At 47.4% G+C, this 22,437-nt stretch overlaps 1 long non-coding RNA gene across 2 annotated transcripts in view; it reads right to left on the minus strand.

The window, feature by feature from the left end:
• Positions 1 to 377: 377 nt before the first annotated feature.
• Positions 378 to 22,437, minus strand: part of LOC139238072 (uncharacterized) — a 30,927-nt gene continuing 8,867 nt past the window's right edge. Inside the window, exons 3-5 of one of the 2 annotated variants that reach the window (XR_011588560.1) lie at positions 8,836 to 8,999; positions 6,590 to 6,714; positions 378 to 451 (exon numbers count right to left, since the gene is read on the minus strand). This is a non-coding gene — a long non-coding RNA (uncharacterized lncRNA). Of the gene's footprint in view, positions 452 to 6,589; positions 6,715 to 8,835; positions 9,000 to 16,738; positions 17,428 to 22,437 lie in introns of those variants that run through there. The other variant, XR_011588561.1, reaches the window with a different exon arrangement.

The following is a 22,437-nucleotide window of genomic DNA, read 5'->3' on the forward strand; positions in this document are numbered from 1 at the left end:
TTATTTGAGTGTTAAATTTCTTTAATTTATAGAGACATTTCTGTTTACATGTTATTTGTCTTTGTACAGAGCCAGTCAGCCACCTTGGCTTTTTCTTACCACATTTGTATCTTTAAATTTTGGCGAGGTTAGTTTTCCACATTTCAATTCTGGAATACGTTCCATTTATATTCAACATCGATCACATCACCACCGAGTAGGGTTGGCCAATTTACCTGTTGCAAGTCCTCTGCCATTTTGGAGAAGTTTGCCCTTATGAAATGCGGTGCGAGTTGCAGGTTCTCAGTCACTTTGGTTCTTCTGGCCAATTGGGACCCGACAATGTGATCACTGTTGCCCAGATGTTCCCCCAAATGGAGGCCTGATAGGAGGTCAGGCTCACTGCTAAACAGCACATCCAATATATAATTTTCCAAGTTCCTTCATTAACATGTTGAGTCAGGAAACATTCCTGTATATTTTCAATAAATAAGAACATAAGAAATAGGAGCAGGAGTAGGCGATAAGGCCCCTTGATCCTGCTCCGCCGATCAATAAGATCATGGCTGATCCGATCATGGACTCAGCTCCACTTCCCTGCCCGCTCCCCATAACCCCTTATCCCCTTAACGTTTAAATACATTTAAGACAGAAATAGACAGTTTCTTAATGTCCCAACTTCCACAGCTCTCTGAGGCAATGAATTCCACAGATTCACAACCCTTTGAGAGCAGAAATTTCTCGTCTTCTGAGTTCTAAATGGGCGGCCCCTTATTCTAAGATCAAGCCATCTAGTTATAGTCTCCCCCATCAGTGGAAACATCCTCTCTGCAACCACCTTGTCAAGCCCCGTCATAATCTTATATGTTTCTATAAGATCACCTCTCATTCATAGAAACATAGAAAATCGGTGAAGGATTAGGCCATTTAGCCCTTCGAGCCTGCACCACCCTTCAATCAGATCATGGCGGATCACTCCCTCAGTACCCCTTTCCTGGTTTCTCTCCATACGCCTTGGTCCCTTTAGCCGTAAGGGCCATATCTGACTCCCTCTTGAATATATCCAATGAACTGGCATCAACAACTCTCTGCGGTAGGGAATTCCACAGGTTAACAACTCACTGAGTGAAAAAGTTTCTCCTCATCTCAGTCCTAAATGGCCTACCCCTTATCCTAAGACTGTGTCCTCTGGTTCTGGACTTCCCCAACATTGTGAACATTCTATCCGCATCTATCCTGTCCTGTCAGAATATTATATGTTTCTATGAGATCCCCTCTCATCTTTCTAAATTCCAATGTATAAAGGCCCAGGTGATCCATTGTCTCCTCATATGTCAGTCCTGCCATCCCGGCAATCAGTCTGGTGAATCTTCGCTGCACTCCCGCAATAGCAAGCACACCCTTCCTCAGATTAGGAGACCAAAGCTGAACACAATATTCCAGGTGAGACCTCACCAAGGGCCTGTATAACTGCAGTAAGACCTCCCTGCTCCTATACTCAAATCCCCTAGCTATGAAGGCCAACATATCATTTGCCTTCTTCATCGCCTGCTGAACCTGCATGCCAACTTTCAATGACTGATGAACCATGACACCCAGGTCTCGTTGCACCTCCACTTTTCCTAATCTGCCATCATTCAGATAATATTCTGTCTTCGCGATTTTGCCCCCAAAATGGATAACCTCATATACCATTATACTGCATCTGCCATGCATTTGCCCACTCACCTAACCTGTCCAAGTCAACCTGCAGTCTTTTAGCGTCCCTCTTACCGCTCACGCTGCCACCCACTTTAGTGTCATCTGCAAACTTGGAGATATTACACTCAATTCCTGAATCTAAATCATTAATGTATATTGTAAAGAGCTGGTGTCCCAGCACTGAGCCCTGCGGCACTCCACTGGTCACTGCCTGCCATTTAGAAAAGGACCCGTTTATCCCGACTCTCTGCTTCCGGTCTGCCAACCAGTTCTCTATCCACGTCAGTATATTACCCCCAATACCATGTGCTTTGATTTTGCACACCAATCTCTTGTGTGGGGCCTTGTCAAAAGCCTTTTTAAAATCCAAATACATGACTTCCACTGGTTCTCCTTGTCCACTCTAGTAGTTACATCCTCAAAAAATTACAGAAGATTTGTCAAGCATGATTTCCCCTTCATAAATCCATGCTGACTTGGACTGATCCTGTCACTGTGTTCCAAATGCGCTGCTATTTCATCTTTAATAATTGATTCCAACAATTTCCCCACTACTGATGTCAGGCTAACCCGTCTATAATTACCCACTTTCCCTCTCCCTCCCTTTTTAAAAAGTGGTGTTACATTAGCTGCCCTCCAGTCCATAGGAACTGATCCAGAGTCGATAGACTATTGGAAAATGATCACCAATGCATCTACTATTTCTAGGGACACTTCCTTAAATACTCTGGGATATAGACTATCAGGCCCTAGGGATTTATCGGACTTCAATCCCATCAATTTCCCTAACACAATGTCCAACCCAATATGGATATCCTTCAGTTCCTCCTTCTCACGAGGCACTCTGTCCACTAGTACTTCCAGAAGGTTATTTGTGTCTTCCTTCGTAAAGACAGAACTGAAGTATTTGTTCAATTGGTTTGCCATTTCTTTGTTCCCCATTATAAATTCACCTGAATCCGACTGTAAGGGACCTACGTTTGTCTTCACTAATCTTTTTATCTTCACCTATCTATATAAGCTTTTGCAGTCAGTTTTTAATGTTCCCGGCAAGCTCAATTTCCCCCCCCCCCTTTATTATACCCTTTGTCCTCCTCTGCTGAATTCTAATGTTCTCCCAGTCCTCAGGTTTGCTGCTTTTTCTGGCCAATTTATATGCCGCTTCCTTGGATTTAACACTATCGTTAATTTCCTTTGTTAGCCACGGTTGAGCCACCTTCCCCGTTTTATTTTTACTCCAGACAGGGATGTACAATTGCTGGAGTTCATCCATGTGATCTTTAAATGTTTACCATTGCTTATCCACCGTCAAACCTTTAAGTAGTCTTTTTGAACCAATTCACGCATCAAACCATCGAAGTTACTTTTCCTTAAGTTCGGGACTTTAGTTTCTGAATTAAGTGTGTCACTCTCCATCATAATAAAGAATTCTACTATATTATGGTCACTCTTCCCCAAGGGGCCTCGCACAACAAGATTGTTAATTAGTCCTTTCTCATTACATATCACCCAGTCTAGGATGGTCAGCTCCCGAGTTGGTTCCTCAACATATTGGTCTCGAAAACCATTCCTAATATACTCCAGGAAATCCTCCTCCACCGCATTGCTACCAGTTTGGTTAGCCGAATCTATATTTAGATTAATGTCGCCCATGATAACTGCTGTACCTTTATTGCATGCATTCCTAATTTCTTGTTTGATGCTGTCCCCAACCTCACTACTATTGTTTGGCGGTCTGTATACAACTCCTTCTAGTGTTTTCTGCCTTTTGGTATTCCGTAGCTCCACCCTACCGATTCCACATCATCGAAGCAAATGTCCTTTCTTACTGTTGCTTTAATTTCCTCTTTATCTAACAATGCCGCCCTGCCTCCTTTTCCTTTCTGTCTACTTTTCCTAAATGTTAAACACCCCTGGATGTTGAGTTCCCAGCCTTGGTCACCCTGGAGCCATGTCTCCGTGATGCCAATTACATCATACCAGTTAATTGCTATCTGCGCAGTTAATTCGTCCAACTTATTCCGAATACTCCTCGCATTGAGGCACAGAGCCTTCAGGCTTGTCTTTCTAACACACTTTGCCCCTTTAGAATTTTGCTGTAATGTGGCCCTTTTTGCCTTCAGTTTCTCTGCCCTCCACTTTTACTTTTCTTCTTTCTATCTATCTTTTGCTTCTGCCCCCATTCTACTTCTCTCTGTCTCCCTGCATAGGTTCCCATCCCCCTGCCATATTAGTTGAACTCCTTCCCAACAGCACGAGCAAACACTTCCCCTATAACATTGGTTCCAGCCCTGCCCAGGTGCAAACCGTCCAGTTTGTACTGGTCCCACCTCCTCCAGAACTGGTTCCAATGTCCCAGGAATTTGATTCCCTCCCTTCTGTACCACTCCTCAAGCCACGTATTCATCTGAGCTATCCTGAGATTCCTACTCTGACTAGCAAGTGGCACTGGTAGCAAACCTGAGATTACTACTTTTCAGGGAGCATTATTCTGTATTTAACCCGTGTTGTACCTGTACTGGGAGTGTTTGATGGGACAGTGTAGAGGGAGCTTTATTCTGTATCTAACCCATGTGGTAGGTGTCCCGAGATTGTTTAATGGGGCATTGTAGAGGGAGCTTCACTCAGCATGTAACCTCTGCTGTATGTGTTTGGGAATGTTTGATGGGACAGTATAACGGGAGCTTTACTCTGCACCTAACCCGTGCTGTACCTGCCCTGGGAGTGTTTGATGGGACAGTGTAGAGGGAGCTTGACTCTGTATCCAACCTGAGCTGTATTTGCCCCTGAGTGTGTTTAGTGGGACAGTGCAGAAGTAGCTTTGCTCTATATCCAACGTGTGATGTACCTGCCTGAGTGTTTGATGGGGCAGTATAGAGGGAGCTTTACTCTGTATCTAACCCAGGCTGCAACTATCCTGGGGTTGTTTGGTTTGACAGCATTGAATGAGCTTTACCCTATATCTAACCCGTGCTGTACCTGCCTGGGAGTGTTTGATGGGACATTGTAGAGAGAGCTTTACTCTGTATCGAACACGTGCTGTACTTGCCCTGGGAGTGTTTAATGGGACACTGTAGAGGGAACTTTACTCCGTATCGAACAGGTGCTGTACCTGCCCTAAGACTGTTTGATGGGAAAGTTTAGAGGAAACTTTACTCTGTATCTAACCCGTGCTGTACCTGCCCTGGGAGTATTTGATGGGACAGTGTAGAGGAGCTTTACTCTGTATCTAACCCGTGCTGTAGCTGTCCTGGGAATGTTTGATGGGACAGTGTAGAGGAGCTTTACTCTGTATCTAACCCGTGCTGTACCGGCCGTGGGACTGTTGGATGGTACAGTTCAGAGGGAGCTTAACTGTGTATCTAATCCGTGCTGTTCCTGTCCTGGGAATGTTTGACAGGACAGTTTAGAGCGAGCTTTACTCTGTATGTGAAACGTGCTGTACCTACCCTGGGAGTGATTGATGGGCAGTGCAGTGGAAGCTTTGCTCTGCATCTAACCCGTGCTGTATCTACCCTGGGGGTGATTGTTGGGATAATGTGGAGGGAACTATACTCTGTATCTAACCCATATTGTACCTGTACTGGGAGTATTCGCTGGGACAGTGTCAAGGGAGCCTAATTATGCACGGAACCCTTGCGGTAGGTGCCCTAGGATTGTTTGATGGGCCAGCGACGAGGGAGCTTTATTCTGTATTTAACCAGTGTTATACCTGGTCTGGGAGTGATTCATCGTAAAGTGTAGACAGAGCTCTGTACCAAACCCGAGCACTTCCTGCCATGTGAGTGTTTGATGGGACAGTGTAGAGGGAGCTTTACTCTATATCTAACCCCTGCTGTACCTGCCCTGGGAGTTTTTGATGGGAAAGTTTAGAGGGAGCTTTATTCTGTATCTAACCCATGTTGTACCTGTACTGGCAGTTTTTGATGCGACAGTGCAGATAGAGCCTTACTATGTATGTAACCCATGTGTCAGCTGCCCTGGCTGTGTCTGATGGGACAGTATAAAGGGAGCTTTAATCTCTATCTAACCCGTGCTGCATCTGCCTGGGAGTGTTTGATGGGACAGTGCAGAGGGAGCTTTACTCTGTATCTAACCCAGGCTGCAACTACCCTGTGGTTGGTTGGTTTGACAGCATTGAGTGAGCTTTACCCTATATCTAACCCGTGCTGTACCTGCCCTGGGGTTGTTTGATGCAACAGTGCAGAGGGAGCTTTACTCCGCATTTAACCAATGTTGCACCTGTCCTCGGAATGTTTGATGGGACAGCGTAGAGGGTGCTTTACTCTATATCTAACCCGTGCTGTTCCTGTGCTGAGCGTATCTAATGGCCTACTGTAGACAGAGCTATCTGTATATGACCCGTGCTGTATCTGCCCTGGGAGTGTTTGATGGGACAGTGTAGAGGGAGCTGTACTCTGTATCTTACCCGTGCTGTACCTGCTCTGGTAGTGTTTGATGGGACAGTGTAGAGGGAGCTTTACTCTGTATCTAACCCATGCTGTACCTGCTCTGGTAGTGTTTGATGGGACAGTGCAGAGGGAGCTAGTCTCCGTAGCTAACCCGTGCTGTACCTGCTCTGGGAATGTTTGATGGGACAGCGTAGAGTGAGCTTTACTCCGTATATAACCCGTGCTGTACCTGCTCTGGGAGTGTTTGATGAGACAGTGCAGAGGGAGCTTTACTCCATATATAACCTGTGATGTACCTGCTCTGGGAGTGTTTGATGAGACAGTGCAGAGGGAGCTTTACTCCATATATAACCTGTGATGTACCTGCTCTGGGAGTGTTTGATGGGACAGCGTAGAGTGAGCTTTACTCCGTATATAACCCGTGCTGTACCTGCTCTGGGAGTGTTTGATGAGACAGTGCAGAGGGAGCTTTACTCCATATATAACCTGTGATGTACCTGCTCTGGGAGTGGTCATGTGAACCGCGCTGTGTCCATTCTCATTCTTGTTGAAGATGTTGGATCTTCTCCCCTGTTTGGACCTTCAGCCATGGCGATGACAGGCGTTCCCAGGTTGTGATGCTCTGTAATAAATATAATATTAATAGGAGGGTTAGAGGGAAATATTAAAATGGGAAGGAGGACATTGCCTTGTTAAACATGATACTCAGTCCCTCCTCCCCCACCAGTACAACAGCGGTTAGCTCTGGGATCGAGCATTTCCCAAGTGTTACGATCAACTCTCCACATCAGGTGTGACACAGACAGCTGTCCAATGAAATCCAGTGAGTCCCACTGATCTCCACAACCCAGTTCCAGACGGGCTCCCGTTGGCCGAGACTCCGCACTGGGAGTGCCCATTGGTGAGATTTACTCACGGTGCAGGCCCAAACCATTATTGCCGAGGTAGGGAATATTCAGCAGGGAAATGTGGAGCGGGTGATCATTGATGGATTAAATGATCCTTTACTCAGTTTTACATAATCTGGCATAAGAACATAAGAAATAAGAGGAGTAGGCCATCTGGCCCCTCAAGCCTGCTCCGCCATTTAATGGCGGTATTGTATTATTTTTATTCACAGATGTGTGTTTAATATTTTTGAGTTGGGATATTAATTTATGGCATTTTATGAATATTATATCTATCCACATACTCAACATATAGCTGGGTGTAATTCCTCTGGTCTCTATGGGCAGTGATATTGTCCGTGTGTTCAGGGAGATGTGAACTGGTTTCTGCTTCTATTTAAATATATTGACCATATCTCCTGGTGTCAGCACCTGACTAATGAACTCCACTGGGCGGGCCACATTGTTCACATGCCTGACACAAGACTCCCAAAGCAAGCGCTCTACTCGGAACTCCTTCACGGCAAACAAGCCCAAGGTGGACGGAGGAAACGTTTGAAGGACACCCTCAAAGCGTCCTTGATGAAATGCAACATCACCACCGACACCTGGGAGTCCCTGGCCAAAGACCACCCTAAGTGAAGGAAGTGAATCCGGGAGGGCGTTGAGCACCTCGAGTCTCGTTGCTAAGAGCATGCAGAAATCAAGCTCAGGTAGCGGAAGGAGCGTGCGGCAAACCAGTCTCACCCACCCCTTCCCTCAACCACTGTCTGTCCCACCTGTGCCAGAGACTGTGGTTCTCATATTGGACTCACTGTTAGAGTAGAAGCAAGTTTTCCTCGATTCTGACGGACTGCCTGCGATGATGATGAATGAGCACTTTAGGGGGTGAGGACATTTCCCACTGTCCCACTGATAATATAATGTAGAATGAATTGTGTACCTTCACAGTCAGGGGATACATAACATTGATTTGTTAAATTATCTTTAGGTGTCTTACAATCTCAAGACACCATAAATATATAATTTGTAGAGTTAGCTGCTGTTTTACAATCACAATTCTCCACTTGTGCGTGTGCAGACACACGCTCATGCACGTTAACTCTCAGCATCCTTTCCTTTCCCCACAGTGGAAATGCAAGCGATTCAGTCTCGGATCAGGAATTTCTTCAAACAGTTGTTGAAGTTATTCTCTGGCATTAATTTGTGAGGAGTTAGGAAGTGAACAACAGGGTTTTGGATGAGTGCAAGTTTACGGGAGGGTGTAAGAAGGGACACCGGCCAGGAGAATGATGGGATATTCAAGTCTGGAGGTAGCAAAGGCAGAGATAAGGTTTTCAGCAATAGATGGTTCACCTGCTGTTGTTCCTCAGTCTGGAACCCCTGTTCACATCCAGCTGTGGACCTTTCTCTATCACTCCATCATTTACCCGAGATCGAATTATGCAAGACAGAAAATTAGATAAATATTGATAAAGTGACGTAGATTGGGACTCTCTCTGACCTTTCTCCCCAGTCCCCCAGGACCAGTATGTAACTGAGTCAATGGGACTCTCTCTGACCTTTCCCCCCAGTCCCCCAGGACCAGTGTGTATCTGAGTCAATGGGACTCTCTCTGACCTTTCCCCCCAGTCCCGCAGGACCAGTGTGTATCTGAGTCAATGGGACTCTCTCTGACCTTTCTCCCCAGTCTATCCCCAGGACCAGTGTGTATCTGAGTCAAAGGGACTCTCTCTGACCTTTCTCCCCAGACCCCCAGGACCAGTGTGTATCTGAGTCAATGGGACTCTCTGACCTTTCTCCCCAGTCTATCCCCAGGACCAGTGTGTATCTGAGTCAATGGGACTCTTGCTTACCTTTCGCCCCTATCGATGTATGGAAGCTCTTTGAATCAATAGTTTTCTCTGTTTAGTGCGCGCACAATCCTGGGCTGGTTCACCTGGTGTTGTTCCTCAGTCTACAATCCCTGTTAGGTCCACAGCTGGAATTTTCTCAAGCACTCCTACATTCACCGGGACATCTAATCAGGACAGAAAATGAGACCAATATTATCGGTGTGAAATAGAGTGCGATTTTAACCTACCTTGTAGTTACTGGTCGAAACAAAACATTGATGTAAAAATAATTCCATATTCCGCGGTTAGAGACTCCTCATATACCGGCCGTGCATTTTCCAGGAGTAGGTCACATATTAAAGATACAAACATAGAAAATAGGTGCAGGAGCAGGCCATTCAGCCGTACTAGCCTGCACCACCATTCAATAAGATCATGGCTGATCATTGAACCAAAGTACCCCACCCCTGCCTTCTCTCCATACCCATTGATCCCTTTAGCCTAAAGGACCACATCTATCTCCCTTTTGAATATATCCAATGAAGTGGCCTCAACAACTTTCTGTGGCAGAGAATTCCACAGGTTCACAATTCTCTGAGTGAAGAAGTTTCTCTTCATCTCGGTCCTAATTGGCTTAACCCTTATCCTAAGACTATGTCCCCTGGTTCTGGACTTCCCCAACATCGGGAACGTTCTTCCTGCATCTAACCTGTCCAGTCCCGTCAGAATTTTATATGTTTCTATGAGATCGCCTCTCATTCTTCTACATTCCAGTGAGTTTCAGGCTAGCCGATCCAGTCTTTCCTCATATGTCAATCCTGCCATCCCTGGACTCAGTCTGGTGAACCTTCGCTGCACTCCCTCAATAGCAAGAATGTCCTTCCTCAGATTAGGAGACTAAAACTGCACACAATACTCCAGGCGTGGTCTCACCAAGGCCCTGTACAATAGCAGTGAGACCTTCCTACTCCTATACTCAAATCCTCTCGCTATGAAGGACAGCATGCTTTCTCTGCTATCTACAATCACTGCCCATTCCTTTATATTCCTGGCTGAAGCCCATCCAGGATACACACGCCCAGCATCCACCTGTCTGTCTTTCTCCCGTGTTTTGCTTTCTCTCAGGGACACCTCAGGCAGAGAGAGAGCTGACAGACAATATATTCAGCTCACACAACTCAGCAACTTCCCTGGAGCGTTGGCCAGCTTTAATGACACTGATTAACAAGGGCTATCTCCCTCCCACTGTCTGGGGCTCTCTCTGTGTCCGGAGAGACAACAATGAAGCTCTCAATTCCTGTCTGAGTATCCGCCACATCTGGAGAGGGACCACCCACTGTGCGTGAGGTCACAGCCCCGCCCACTCAACGCGCGGGTCATGGCCCCGCCCACCGTGTGAGAGGTCGGGGCCCCGCCCACACAGCCCCTAAGCCCAGCAATGTGAGAGAATAAAGAGAGAAGGTGCTGGGAACAGTCAGACTGAGAGCTCAGGCAGTGTGTGTGGGGGGACAGAGAGAGAGAATGGAGCTGAGGGAAGATCATTGTCATTGGCCTGACATTCAGGGCCACGGGCCTTTACCTGCTGCTGGGGGCAGTGCAGCTGAAAGATTGAGTGACAATATACAGCACTGTTTCCTGACACAACATGTTAATGCAGTAACTGGGGAAAACCCAGAGATTGGATCTGGTGTTTAGTAGTGAGCCTGATCTCGGATCAGGCCTGCGTGTGGGGAATATCTGGGCAACACTGATCACATTATACCGTCCCGATTGGCCGGGAGAACCAAAGGGACTGAGACCCTGCGACACGGACCGAATAAAAGGATTGGAGACAACTGGCCGTCATGGGCAGAGCTTTTTCAGTTGTGTGGAGAGTCCGAGAACTATCAAAGTCTGTATTGGGCCACTGAAGGGTGTTCAAGGACAGGTTACACAGGACTCACTGAGTATGGTGGGAATATTAGTGAGTACTGTGCATCAGTCTTCACCCTTTAACATCATCCCAAATATTAGAATTTATTAATAATAATAGTTTTATCAGTAACATTAACATAGATAAACATATTGTTTTAGAAAACATTCAGAACTTAAAAATAGATAGAGCAGCCGGGCCAGAGGATATCCATCCAAGGGTCCTCCAGGAGAAGGGACATGTGCTGTGTGAGCCCCTCCGGGAGATGGGACATGTACTGTGTGAGGGTCCTCCGGGAGATGGGACATGTGCTGTGTGAGCCCCTCGGGAGATGGACATGTGCTGTGCGAGGGTCCTCCGGGACATGGGACATGTGCTGTGCGAGGGTCCTCCGGGAGATGGGACATGTGCTGTGCGAGGGTCCTCCGGGAGATGGGACATGTGCTGTGTGAGCCCTTCCGGGAGATGGGACATGTGCTATGTGAGAGTCCTCCGGGAGATGGACATGTGCTGTGTGAGGGTCCTCCGGGAGATGGGACATGTGCTGTGTGAGGGTCCTCCGGGAGATGGACATGTGCTGTGTGAGGGTCCTCCGGGAGATGGACATGTGCTGTGTGAGGGTCCTCCGGAAGATGGGACATGTGCTGTGAGAGTCCTCCGGGAGATGGACATGTGCTGTGTGAGGGTCCTCCGGGAGATGGACATGTGCTGTGTGAGGGTCCTCCGGGAGATGGACATGTGCTGTGTGAGGGTCCTCCGGGAAATGGACATGTGCTGTTTGAGCCCCCTCGGGGGATGGGACATGTGCTGTGTGAGGGTCCTCTGGGCGATGGGACATGTGCTGTGTGAGGGTTCTCTGGGCGATGGGACTTGTGTTGTGCGAGCCCCTGGCATGTATGTTTAATAGCTCACTCTGAAATAGTTCCTACAGATTGGAAGGAGGCTAATGAAGTTCCCATTTTAATAAAAATGTGACAAGGCAGACCCGGGTAACCAGAGACCCATCAGATTAATATCAGTAATAGGTAAGATGATTGAAAGAATCATAAGGGATGCAATATCTAAATACTTGGATAGGGAGGGACATATTAGGGACACCACAACCCATTATAAAGAGTTCTTGTCTCACAACTCCAATTATATTTTTTGAAGAAGGTACAAAGTTGGTGGATGAGGGAAGCCCAGTAGACATTGTCTACTTAGATTTCCAAAAACCTTTTGACAGTGTACCACACAAGAGGCTTCTCTATAAGATCGGAGCCTCTGGTACTGATAATATATTGAGCTGGATACAGAACTGGCTGCAGGATGCAGGTAAAGAGCAGTTGTAGATGGATTAGGATCTGTTTGGAGACCGGTCACCAGTCACCAGTGGTGTCCTGCAGGGATCAGTTTTGGGACCGTTGTTTTTCACTATTTTTATTTATGATCTGGATTTTGGGGTTGGGGGCACAATTTGCAAATTTTGAAATTATACCAAGATCTGTGCGAGTGCTCGAACTGTAGAAGAAGCTCATCTATTTCAGATAGATCTTAATGTGTTGGGACACTGGCCTCATGACTGGAAAATTATGTATAACTTCGATAAGTTCAGTGTTATGCATATGGGCAGGGCAAATGCTCAACATTCATACACCCTCCAGGGAAAGGCATTAAAGATAGTGGAGATAGAAATAGATTTAGACATTCTAGTGAATACATCCTTAAAGGTACACGAGCAATGCAGTGTAGCGACAGTTAGAGCAAATAGGGTGTTGGGGTGTATCCATAGGACAATTGAGTATAAGGTGAGGTGTACTGTTATGTCCTTATACAAGACCTTAGTCAGGCCACACTTGGAATACTGTGTCCAGTTTTGGTCTCCTCACATGGTGGGTGATATTGAGGTTCTGGAAAGGGCCACTCCACTAATTCCAAGTCTGAAGCATCTTAGTTACCAAGATAGGTTAAAAGAGTTGGGACTCTTTACCATAGAGCAGTGTCGACTTAGGGTGATATGATTGAGGTTTATAAGATAATGAAGGTGGAAGAGAGTGTTCCAGCTGACAGTTTATTTCAATTAAGTAGGTTAGACAGGACCAGGGATACAAATTTCAGTTGTACAAGGCTAGATCTAGGTTAGACATCAGGAGATGGTTCTTTTCCCAGAGAACAGTAGACCTCTGGAACACGCTGCCCTCTCATGTGGTGGATGCAGACTCACTGAATTCCTTCAAGTAAAAGCTGGATTTGTTTCTGGCTGCGGTGGAGATTAACACTTACAGAAGGTAGGTACTGCAGGGAGTTTAATGGCCAGAGTGATCTACTGGACTGGTTTCGATCACTTAGATGGCTTGGAGAGGAATTTCATAGATTTTGTTTTCCCAAATTGTCCGAGGTTTTTTTTAAAATCTGTATTTTTGCCTCTCCCAGGAGATCACATGGACTCGGGTGGAGTGGAATGTATACGCTGTGATATATTGCAATTGTGTGGGACAGGCTTGATGGACCAGATTGTCTTTACCTGTCCGTCATTTATCGTATGTATTAAAACGTTTCCCCTCCACTGTCCTGTCGAACACGACCAGAGCAGGTACAGCACTGATTAGATTCAGAGTAAAGCTCCCTCTAGACTTTCTCGTCAAACAATCCCAGAGCAGGTGCAGCACGGCTTAGATACAGAATAAATCTCAGGCTCTGAATTAGAGCCCAGAGGCCCCGTGCTGACAGGCCCGGGTGAGCGGGGTCACTGGCCGCCATCTTGCACATGGCGGGATCAGGGTACATCTTGGTTTGGGGACAGAGAGTGGGCGGGGCTTCAGGGTCTCTGTTCCCAACTGGGTCCCAGTGCCCGGGAGATGGAGCATCCTGGGCAACACATTTTTAATCATCATAGAAACAGAGACTGGTTACAACATGGAAGGAGGCCATTTGGCCCGTCGAGCCCATGCCGTCTATCTGCAAGAGCTTCTACTAATCCCACTCTCGCTACTCTGTCCAGACCTCTCATGATTTTGAACACCTCTGTCAAATCCCCTCTCAATCTTCTCTGTTCTGAGAACAACCCCAACTTCTCCAGACTATCCACGTAACTGAAGTCCCTCATCCGTGGAATATTTCTGCACGCTCTCAAAAGGCCTTTGTATACTTACTAAAATGCGGAAGCCAGAATTGCTCCAGCTCAGTCAACAATCTCCCCGCTGGAGTGGAACTAAACGACAGAACCAGTGGGAACCTGTCCAACCTTCATCGTCTCGAGGCCAGGTCCAAGACCACCCCAATCTCTGTCGTTGAGCTACCGTACGCGGACAATACTTGCGTCTGCGAACACACAGAGGCTGAACTCCAAGTCATAGTCAACGTATTTACTGAGGCGTACCAAAGCATGGGCTTTACACTAAACATCTGAAAGTCCGAGGTCCTCCACCAGCCTGTCCTCGCCGCACAGCACTCCCTCCACCCACCCCCCGCAGTCATCAAGATCCATGGCACGGCCCTGGACAACGTGGACCATATCCCATACCTCGGGAACCTCTTATCAACAAGACCAGACATAGATGACAAGATTCAACACCGCTTCCAGTGCAGCCTTCGGCCTCTTGAGGAAAAGAGTGTTTGAGGACCACGCCCTCAAATCTACCACTAAGCTCATGGTCTACAGGGCTGTAGTAATACCCACCCTCAGAGACATGAACTATGTACAGTCGACACCTCAAGTTTCTGGAGAAATAACACCAACGAGGTCTCCGCAAGATCCTACAAATTACCTGGGAGGACAGATGCACCAATGTTGGTGTCGTCGGCCAGGCCAACATCCCCAGCATAGAAGCACGGACCACATTTGATCATCTCCGCTGCACAGGCCACATTTTTCGCATGCCAGACACGAGACTCCCAAAGCAAGCACTCTACTCAGAACTTCTTCACAGCAAACGAGCCAAAGGTGTGGCAGAGGAAACATTACAGGGACACCCTCAAAGCCTCCCTGATAAAGTACAACATCCCCATCGACACCTGGGAGTCCCTGGCTAAAGACCGCCCTAAGTGGAGGAAGAGCATCCGGGAGGGCGCTGAGCACCTCGAGTCTCATCGCTGAGAGCATGCAGAAATCAACCGCAGGCATCAGAAAGAACATGCGGCAAACTTGTCCCACCCACCCCTTCCCTCAACGACTATCTGTCCCACCTGTGACAGGGACTGTGGCTCTCGTATTGGACTGTTCAGCCACCTAAGGACTCATTTATAGATTGGAAGCATGTCTTCCTCGATCCGAGGGACTGCCTATGATGATGATGATGACCCAGAATTGCACACAATACTCCAGTTGAGGCCGAACCAGAGTTTTACGTGGGTTCAACATAATATCCACACTTCTGTACTCTATACCTCTATTCATGAAGCCTAGGGACCTGTAAATCTTTATAACCACTTTCTCAACCTGTGCTGCCACCTTCAGTGATTGGTGTACACATACTCCTGGGTCTCTCTGTTCACGCACCCCTTTACAATTGTACCCTTTAGTTTATATTTCCTCTCCTCTTTCTTCCGACCAAAATGTATCACTTTTAAACTTTTCTACGTTAAGTTTCATCTGCCACATGTCTGCCCATTCCACCAGTCTGTGAGACTTTCTGAAGTCTATCACTATCCTCCTCACTGTTCACTGTACTTCCAAGTTTTGTGTGAGCTGTAGATTTGGAAATTTTGCCCTGTACATCCAAGTCTAGGTTATTAATATAGATCAAAAAAAGCAGTGGCCCCAATACCGACCTCTGGGGAATACCACTTCCTCCAGTCTGAAAAATAACCATTCACCACTACTCTGTTTGTGTCACTTAGCCACTTTCATATCCATGCTGCCACTGTCCCCGTTATTCCATGGGCTTTGATTTTGCTGGTATTGGTAAAACGCCTGGGATCACTAAACACAAAACCCAGTCTGTTAATCACTTTCAGCTACTGGACTTCGCATGTGCCCCACAGCATCTCTTCTACCTTCAATATGTGAATAGAGCATCACGCCTGTAAACCTGGTTTAAGTTTATATCCACTCAGCAAATCTATTTAAGAAAAGCCTGTCAGCCAATGAGACACTGTTAAGGTGCCAGTGTGCTGCTGGCTTAATTGACATTTTGCCTGTAATGGACTCCGTATTTTGGTCTCCGTATTTAAGGAAGGATATACTTGCATGGGAGGCAGTTCAGAGAAGGTTCACTAGGTTGATTCCGGAGATGAGGGGATTTACTTATGAAGATATCTTGAGTAAGTTGGGCCTAAACACATTGGAGTTCAGAAGAATGAGAGGTGATTTTATCGAAATATAAGATAATGAGGTGATTCAACAAGGTGGGTGCAGAGAGGATATTTCCACTTACACGGGAAACTAAAACTGGGAACATAGTCTTAGAATAAGCGGCCACCCTATTAAAACTGAGACGAGGAATTTCTTCTCTGAGGGTTGTAAATCCATGGAATTCTCTGCCCAGAAGAGCTGTGGAGGCTGGGTCTTTGAATATATTTAAGGCGGAAATAGACAGATTTTTGAGCGATAAGTGAGTAAAGGCTTATGGGGAGTGGGCAGGGAAGTGGAACTGAGTCCATGATCAGATCAGCCATGATCTTATTGAATGGCGGAGTAGGCCTGAGTGTTCAAATGACCTACTCCAGCTCCTATTTATTATTTTCTAACTGAACATTTCTCCCAGTGTAACCTTGTCTGTAATGAAATATGTGTCATTTAATTAGCCTCAGGTCCTTGCTCATGTCTGTTGCAGATTCCAGAGTTGATTCCAGAGATGAGGGGATTGACTTATGGTTGAGTAGGTTGGACTAAACATATTGGAGTTCAGAAGAATGTGGTGATCTTACTGCGGCCCTGAAGGTCAGTGTCCAGGCTGAAATTCTGATCTCCCTGTAAGATCCTCCCCACAGATTGTCCTTTCTCAGCTCCAGCCAGGTGATGCAAAACACTCAGGTGAGAAAGACAAAAATCCACAGCAATGTGTTGAAAGCAACACTAATTTATATGTCTATATCACAAATATTAAACTCCAGTCGATTTCAGGAGTTATTACCATCAGTGTTACAGGAGTTATAAACCCCAACTGTCAGAATGAACACGATTCAGTCCGGCATGTGAATAACAGCAGAATCCAACCCCTGCAGTCACTTGTGAACTCGCTGATGTCTCAGCAGGTTGCCTGACAGAGTGAATCCCTTGCCACACTCAGAGCAGGTGAACGGCCTCTCCCCAGTGTGAACTCGCTGATGTCTCAGAAGATGGGATGATGCAATGAATCCCTTCCCACAGTCGGAGCAGCTGAACAGCTTCTCCCCAGTGTGAACTCGCTGGTGTCTCAGCAGGTCGGATGATGTAGTGAATCCCTTCCGACAGTCGGAGCAGGTGAACGGCCTCGCCCCAGTGTGAACTCACCGATGTGTTTCTAGCTGGGACGGGTAGTTGAAACGTTTCCCACAATCCCCACATTTACACGGTTTCTCCCCAGTGTGACTGCACTTGTGTCTCTCCAGTTTGGATGATTGGCTGAAGCCTTGTCCACACACAGAGCACGTGTACCGTTTCTCCCCACTGTGAACGGTGCCTTCTGCTTCCATGGTCAAAAGCTGATGATATTCCAGTCCCGATGTAGCGAGTGACTGTCAGATCTTGAGGTGATGTTTGGTTTGAGCTTCCAGTCGACAAATCCTCCCCGTTTAACACCCTGTAAAGTGAATTTCAAACAGGAAAAGGGAGTGTGAGAGAGAACCCACAAAAACACAAAGGCAGGTTGTGAAATGGAGCTTAATGAATCTGGTCATTTGTGGGGCCGGCACGAGAAAAAAGTGACCATGAAAGCTGCCGGATTGTCGTAAAAACACATCTGGGTCAGTACTGTCCTTCAGGGAATGGAACCCACCTCCCTCGGCAGACCCACATGGGAAATTGTTGTTCCCACTGGGCCCAGAAGTACTGGGGGTGAAACCCAGCAACTTCTACCCCCTCTCCATCCAGCTCAAACTGATGTAACAAACAGACCCACACAGGAGGCCAGTGAGTGACTTCCACATCCAGCTCCCACCTGATACAGAGCGGCTGGGAATTGCTGGGCCTGCTATATAAATGTAAGTTGTTGTATTCCTGGTGTGGTGGAGTTGCTGCCCCCGTGGATTGCTGGTGCCGGGCCCGGTGGCTCTGACTCGGGGACCGAGAGCCGCACTCGGTGTTGCCCGGGGACCGAGAGCCGCACTCGGTGTTGCCCGGGGACCCCGAGAGCCGCCCTCGGTGTTGCCCGGGGGCCGAGAGCCGCACTCGGTGTTGCCCGGGGACCCCGAGAGCCGCACTCGGTGTTGCCCGGGGGCCCCGAGAGCCGCACTCGGTGTTGCCCGGGGGCCGAGAGCCGCACTCGGTGTTGCCCGGGGGCCGAGAGCCGCACTCGGTGTTGCCCGGGGACCGAGAGCCGCACTCGGTGTTGCCCGGGGACCGAGAGCCGCACTCGGTGTTGCCCGGGGACCGAGAGCCGCACTCGGTGTTGCCCGGGGACCGAGAGCCGCACTCGGTGTTGCCCGGGGACCGAGAGCCGCACTCGGTGTTGCCCGGGGACCGAGAGCCGCACTCGGTGTTGCCCGGGGACCGAGAGCCGCACTCGGTGTTGCCCGGGGACCGAGAGCCGCACTCGGTGTTGCCCGGGGACCGAGAGCCGCACTCGGTGTTGCCCGGGGACCGAGAGCCGCACTCGGTGTTGCCCGGGGACCGAGAGCCGCACTCGGTGTTGCCCGGGGACCGAGAGCCGCACTCGGTGTTGCCCGGGGACCGAGAGCCGCACTCGGTGTTGCCCGGGGACCGAGAGCCGCACTCGGTGTTGCCCGGGGACCGAGAGCCGCACTCGGTGTTGCCCGGGGACCGAGAGCCGCACTCGGTGTTGCCCGGGGACCGAGAGCCGCACTCGGTGTTGCCCGGGGACCGAGAGCCGCACTCGGTGTTGCCCGGGGACCGAGAGCCGCACTCGGTGTTGCCCGGGGACCGAGAGCCGCACTCGGTGTTGCCCGGGGACCGAGAGCCGCACTCGGTGTTGCCCGGGGACCGAGAGCCGCACTCGGTGTTGCCCGGGGACCGAGAGCCGCACTCGGTGTTGCCCGGGGACCGAGAGCCGCACTCGGTGTTGCCCGGGGACCGAGAGCCACACTCGGTGTTGCCCGGGGACGGAGAGCCACGCTCGGTTAAAAAGGAGGCAGACAAAAAGCAGGAAACTATAGCCCAGTTAGCCTAACATCTGTGGTTGGGAAAATGTTGAAGAGTTCATTCTTAAAGAAGCATTACCATGACATTTGGAAAAACATAATTCGGTCAGGCAGAGTCAGCATGGATTTATGAAATGGAAGTTAAGTTTGACAAATTTGCTGGAACTGTTTCAGCATGTAACGAACAGAGAAACATAGAAAAATAGGTGCAGAAGGCCATTCGGCCCTTCGAGCCTGCACCGCCATTAAATATCATGGCTGATCATTCCTTCAGTACCCCTTTCCTGCTTTCTCTCCATACCTCTTGATCCCCTTAACCGTAAGAGCCATATCTAACTCCCTCTTGAATATATCCAGTGAACTGGCCTCAACAACTCTCTGCGGCAGGGAATTCCACAGGTTAACAACTCTCTTGAGTGAAGAAGTTTCTCTCATCTCAGTCCTAAAAGGCCTACCCCTTATCCTAAATGCAATGATTATTTTCATTTTTGGTGTTATTCAAAACAGGTGGAAATACACAGCAAATCAAAACTTAAAAAAATTAGAAGAAAATATGCAATAGTAGCCAACTAAATCAGTTCTCTATTAGGCAATGGCATACGTCATCAAACTCCTTCTCTGCTTGTACCATGTTGAAAAAAATTCTGAAATGAAATATTTTTGTCCTCAAATATCAGTCTATTTTTAAACAGTTTGCGAAAGTTATAATTTTATCTCATCTCAAAATCACTAATCCATCATTCAGACCAGGCCTGGACATTTGGAAGAAATGCATTCTTTCTATTTTTGTCTTGTACAATACCAAACATTCAGGAATTCATTTTTCACATTTGTTTGGTCAGTTTCTGCTCAACACTGTCAGAGGTGCTTTCAATGAATTATGTTCCACTTCACATCATGGGCCAGGGTGGATAAAGTGGGTGTGGTGTTTTTGGACTTCCAGAAGGCATTTGACAAGGTGCCACATAAAAGGTTACTGCACAAGATAAAAGTTCACGGGGCTGGGGGTAATATATTAGCATGGATAGAGGATTGGCTAACTAACAGACAACAGAGAATCTGGGTAAATGGTTCATTCTCGGGTTGGCAATCAGTAATGAGTGGGGTGCCGCAGGCATCAGTGCTGGGACCCCAACTATTTACAATCTATATTAACGACTTGGAAGAAGGGACCGAGGGGCCACTGTACAGCAAAATTCTAAAAGGACAAAGTGTGTTAAAAAAGCAAGCCTGAAGGCTTTGTGTCTTAATGCAAGGAGTATCCATAATAAGGTGGATGAATTAACTGTGCAAATTGATGTTAACAGATATGTTGTGATTGGGATTACAGAGACGTGGCTCCAGGATGATCAGGGCTGGGAACTCAACATCCATGGGTATGCAACATTCAGGAAGGATAGAATAAAAGGAAAAGGAGGTGGGGTAGCATTGCTGGTTAAAGAGGAGATTAATGCAACAGTTATGAAGGTCATCAGCTTGGATGATGTGGAATCTATATGGGTAGAGCTGCAGAACACCAAAAGGCAAAAAACGTTAGTGGGTGTGGTGTACAGACATCCAAACAGTAGTAATGATGTTGGGGAGGGCATCAAACAGGAAATTAGGGGTGCATGCAATAAAGGTGCAGCAGTTATAATGGGTGACTTTGATATGCACATAGATTGGGCTAACCAAACTGCAAGCAATAGTGGAGGAGGATTTCCTGGAGTGCATAAGGGATGGTTTTCTAGACCAATATGTCAAGGAACCAACTAGGGGGGAGGCCATCTTAGACTGGATGTTGTGTTGAGAGAGGATTAATTAGGAATCTCGTTGTGCGAGGCCCCTTGGGGAAGAGTGACCATAATATGGTGGAATTCTACATTAGGATGGAGAATGAAACCGTTAATTCAGAGACCATGGTCCAGAACTTAAAGAAGGGTAACTTTGAAGGTATGAGGCGTGAATTGACTAGGATAGATTGGCGAATGATACTTAAGGAGTTGACTGTGGATGGACAATGGCAGACATTTAGAGACCGCATGGATGAACTACAACAATTGTACATTCCTGTCTGGCGTAAAAAGAAAAAAAGGGATGGTGGCTCAACCGTGGCTATCAAGGGAAATCAAGGATAGTATTAAAGCCAAGGAAGTGGCATACAAATTGGCCAGAAATAGCAGTGAACCTGGGGACTGGGAGAAATTTAGAACTCAGCAGAGGAGGACAAAGGGTTTGATTCGGGCAGGGAAAATGGAGTTCGAGAAGAAGCTTGCAGGGAACATTAAGGCGGATTGCAAAAGTTTCTATAGATATGTAAAGAGATAAAGGTTAGTAGAGATAAAGGTTAGTAAAGACAAACGTAGGTCCCCTGCAGTCAGAATCAGGGGAAGTCATAAAGGGGAACAAAGAAATGGCACACCAATTGAACAAGTACTTTGGTTCGGTATTCATGAAGGAGGATACAAACAATCTTCCGGATATAAAAGAGGTCAGAGGGTCTAGTAAGAAGGAGGAACTGAGGGAAATCCTTATTAGTCGGGAAACTGTGTTGGAGAAATTGATGGGATTGAAGGCCGATAAATCCCCAGGGCCTGATGGACTGCATCCCAGAGTACTTAAGGAGGTGGCCCTGGAAATAGCGGATGCATTGACAGTCATTTTCCAACATTCCATAGACTCTGGATCAGTTCCTATCGAGTGGAGGGTAGCCAATGTAACCCCACTTTTTAAAAAAGGAGGGAGAGAGAAAACAGTGAATTATAGAATGGTCAGCCTGACATCAGTAGTGGGTAAAATGATGGAATCAATTATTAAGGATGTCATAGCAGCGCATTTGAAAGAGGTGACATGATAGGTCCAAGTCAGCATGGATTTGTGAAAGGGAAATCATGCTTGACAAATCTTCTGGAATTTTTTGAGGATGTTTCCAGTAGAGTGGACAAGGGAAAACCAGTTGATGTGGTATATTTGGACTTTCAGAAGGGTTTCGACAAGGTCCCACACAAGAGATTAATGTGCAAAGTTAAAGCACATGGGATTGGGGGTAGTGTGCTGACATGGATTGAGAACTGGTTGTCAGACAGGAAGCAAAGAGTAGGAGTAAATGGGTACTTTTCAGAATGGTAGGCAGTGACTAGTGGGGTACTGCAAGGTTCTGTGCTGGGGCCCCAGCTGTTTACACTGTACATTAATGATTTAGAGGGGATTAAATGTAGTATCTCCAAATTTGCGGATGACACTAAGTTGGGTGGCAGTGTGAGCTGCGAGGAGGATGCTATGAGGCTGCAGAGCAACTTGGATATGTTTGGTGAGTGGGCAAATGCATGGCAGATGAAGTATAATGTGGATAAATGTGAGGTTATCCACTTTGGTGGTAAAAAGAGAGAGACAGACTATTAACTGAATGGTGACAGATTAGGAAAAGGGGCGGTGCAACGAGACCTGGGTATCATGATACATCAGTCATTGAAGGTACAGCAGGCGGTTAAGAAAGCAAATGGCATGTTGGCCTT

The sequence above is a fragment of the Pristiophorus japonicus genome, chromosome 25 (genome assembly GCF_044704955.1).
Source record: "Pristiophorus japonicus isolate sPriJap1 chromosome 25, sPriJap1.hap1, whole genome shotgun sequence".
In the NCBI taxonomy this organism is placed as follows: domain Eukaryota; kingdom Metazoa; phylum Chordata; class Chondrichthyes; family Pristiophoridae; genus Pristiophorus; species Pristiophorus japonicus.